Below are 2,500 nucleotides of genomic sequence, written 5' to 3'. Positions count from 1 at the left end.
CCAGGTGCTGTATGCTCTTTTGCTCATTCACTTAGAAACTGAAATCTTGCAATATGCACAAGTAGTCCTTCATGAAAGGGGCTGGAAGCTGTTTTCATTTTGACACGAGAGAGAGAGAGAGAGAGAGAGACTACCTTGCATTGTCAATTGCTAAATCTGTATATGGATAAGTAGCCTATGGTTGTCAACTTATTTCGTACGGCCATACCAGCCTGGCAACGCCCGATCTCGTCTGATCTCGGAAGCTAAGCAGGGTCGGGCCTGGTTAGTACTTGGATGGGAGACCGCCTGGGAATACCAGGTGCTGTATGCTCTTTTGCTCATTCACTTAGAAACTGAAATCTTGCAATATGCACAAGTAGTCCTTCATGAAAGGGGCTGGAAGCTGTTTTCATTTTGACACGAGAGAGAGAGAGAGAGACCACCTTGCATTGTCAATTGCTAAATCTGTATATGGATAAGTAGCCTATGGTTGTCAACTTATTTCGTACGGCCATACCAGCCTGGCAACGCCCGATCTCGTCTGATCTCGGAAGCTAAGCAGGGTCGGGCCTGGTTAGTACTTGGATGGGAGACCGCCTGGGAATACCAGGTGCTGTATGCTCTTTTGCTCATTCACTTAGAAACTGACATCTTGCAATATGCACAAGTAGTCCTTCATGAAAGGGGCTGGAAGCTGTTTTCATTTTGACACGAGAGAGAGAGAGAGAGAGAGAGAGAGAGAGAGAGAGACTACCTTGCATTGTCAATTGCTAAATCTGTATATGGATAAGTAGCCTATGGTTGTCAACTTATTTCGTACGGCCATACCAGCCTGGCAACGCCCGATTACGTCTGATCTCGGAAGCTAAGCAGGGTCGGGCCTGGTTAGTACTTGGATGAGAGACCGCCTGGGAATACCAGGTGCTGTATGCTCTTTTGCTCATTCACTTAGAAACTGACATCTTGCAATATGCACAAGTAGTCCTTCATGAAAGGGGCTGGAAGCTGTTTTCATTTTGACACGAGAGAGAGAGAGAGAGAGAGAGAGAGAGACCACCTTGCATTGTCAATTGCTAAATCTGTATATGGATAAGTAGCCTATTGTTGTCAACTTATTTCGTACGGCCATACCAGCCTGGCAACGCCCGATCTCGTCTGATCTCGGAAGCTAAGCAGGGTCGGGCCTGGTTAGTACTTGGATGGGAGACCGCCTGGGAATACCAGGTGCTGTATGCTCTTTTGCTCATTCACTTAGAAACTGAAATCTTGCAATATGCACAAGTAGTCCTTCATGAAAGGGGCTGGAAGCTGTTTTCATTTTGACACGAGAGAGAGAGAGAGAGAGAGACTACCTTGCATTGTCAATTGCTAAATCTGTATATGGATAAGTAGCCTATGGTTGTCAACTTATTTCGTACGGCCATACCAGCCTGGCAACGCCCGATCTCGTCTGATCTCGGAAGCTAAGCAGGGTCGGGCCTGGTTAGTACTTGGATGGGAGACCGCCTGGGAATACCAGGTGCTGTATGCTCTTTTGCTCATTCACTTAGAAACTGACATCTTGCAATATGCACAAGTAGTCCTTCATGAAAGGGGCTGGAAGCTGTTTTCATTTTGACACGAGAGAGAGAGAGAGAGAGAGAGACTACCTTGCATTGTCAATTGCTAAATCTGTATATGGATAAGTAGCCTATGGTTGTCAACTTATTTAGTACGGCCATACCAGCCTGGCAACGCCTGATCTCGGAAGCTAAGCAGGGTCGGGCCTGGTTAGTACTTGGATGGGAGACCGCCTGGGAATACCAGGTGCTGTATGCTGTTTTGCTCATTCACTTAGAAACTGACATCTTGCAATATGCACAAGTAGTCCTTCATGAAAGGGGCTGGAAGCTGTTTTCATTTTGACACGAGAGAGAGAGAGAGAGAGAGAGAGAGAGAGACCACCTTGCATTGTCAATTGCTAAATCTGTATATGGATAAGTAGCCTATGGTTGTCAACTTATTTCGTACGGCCATACCAGCCTGGCAACGCCCGATCACGTCTGATCTCGGAAGCTAAGCAGGGTCGGGCCTGGTTAGTACTTGGATGGGAGACGCCTGGGAATACCAGGTGCTGTATGCTCTTTTGCTCATTCACTTAGAAACTGACATCTTGCAATATGCACAAGTAGTCCTTCATGAAAGGGGCTGGAAGCTGTTTTCATTTTGACACGAGAGAGAGAGAGAGAGAGAGAGAGAGAGAGACCACCTTGCATTGTCAATTGCTAAATCTGTATATGGATAAGTAGCCTATGGTTGTCAACTTATTTCGTACGGCCATACCAGCCTGGCAACGCCCGATCACGTCTGATCTCGGAAGCTAAGCAGGGTCGGGCCTGGTTAGTACTTGGATGGGAGACCGCCTGGGAATACCAGGTGCTGTATGCTCTTTTGCTCATTCACTTAGAAACTGACATCTTGCAATATGCACAAGTAGTCCTTCATGAAAGGGGCTGGAAGCTGTTTTCATTTTGACACG

At 46.8% G+C, this 2,500-nt stretch overlaps 5 non-coding genes and 4 pseudogenes across 5 annotated transcripts; all 9 read left to right on the top strand.

The window, feature by feature from the left end:
* Window positions 1-16, top strand: part of LOC146226820 (5S ribosomal RNA) — a 109-nt pseudogene extending 93 nt beyond the window's left edge.
* A 178-nt stretch (window positions 17-194) lies between these two features.
* Window positions 195-313, top strand: LOC146226819 (5S ribosomal RNA). The gene has a single exon (XR_014748637.1). It is a non-coding gene; the product is annotated as a 5S ribosomal RNA (ribosomal RNA).
* Window positions 314-485: 172 nt separating this feature from the next.
* LOC146226818 (5S ribosomal RNA) lies at window positions 486-604 on the top strand. The gene has a single exon (XR_014748636.1). It is a non-coding gene; the product is annotated as a 5S ribosomal RNA (ribosomal RNA).
* A 192-nt stretch (window positions 605-796) lies between these two features.
* On the top strand, window positions 797-915 carry LOC146226817 (5S ribosomal RNA; annotated as a pseudogene).
* A 184-nt stretch (window positions 916-1,099) lies between these two features.
* On the top strand, window positions 1,100-1,218 carry LOC146226816 (5S ribosomal RNA). The gene has a single exon (XR_014748634.1). It is a non-coding gene; the product is annotated as a 5S ribosomal RNA (ribosomal RNA).
* A 176-nt stretch (window positions 1,219-1,394) lies between these two features.
* On the top strand, window positions 1,395-1,513 carry LOC146226815 (5S ribosomal RNA). Its single transcript, XR_014748633.1, has one exon. It is a non-coding gene; the product is annotated as a 5S ribosomal RNA (ribosomal RNA).
* Window positions 1,514-1,691: 178 nt separating this feature from the next.
* Window positions 1,692-1,800, top strand: LOC146226814 (5S ribosomal RNA; annotated as a pseudogene).
* A 186-nt stretch (window positions 1,801-1,986) lies between these two features.
* LOC146226813 (5S ribosomal RNA) lies at window positions 1,987-2,104 on the top strand (annotated as a pseudogene).
* Window positions 2,105-2,290: 186 nt separating this feature from the next.
* LOC146226812 (5S ribosomal RNA) lies at window positions 2,291-2,409 on the top strand. The gene has a single exon (XR_014749146.1). It is a non-coding gene; the product is annotated as a 5S ribosomal RNA (ribosomal RNA).
* Window positions 2,410-2,500: the final 91 nt, after the last annotated feature.

This window comes from Hypomesus nipponensis, chromosome 25 (assembly GCF_054491055.1).
Source record: "Hypomesus nipponensis isolate SF chromosome 25, ASM5449105v1, whole genome shotgun sequence".
Classification (NCBI taxonomy): domain Eukaryota; kingdom Metazoa; phylum Chordata; class Actinopteri; order Osmeriformes; family Osmeridae; genus Hypomesus; species Hypomesus nipponensis.
Note: the sequence above shows the minus strand (reverse complement) of the source record. Positions and strands in the feature narration are given on the sequence as shown.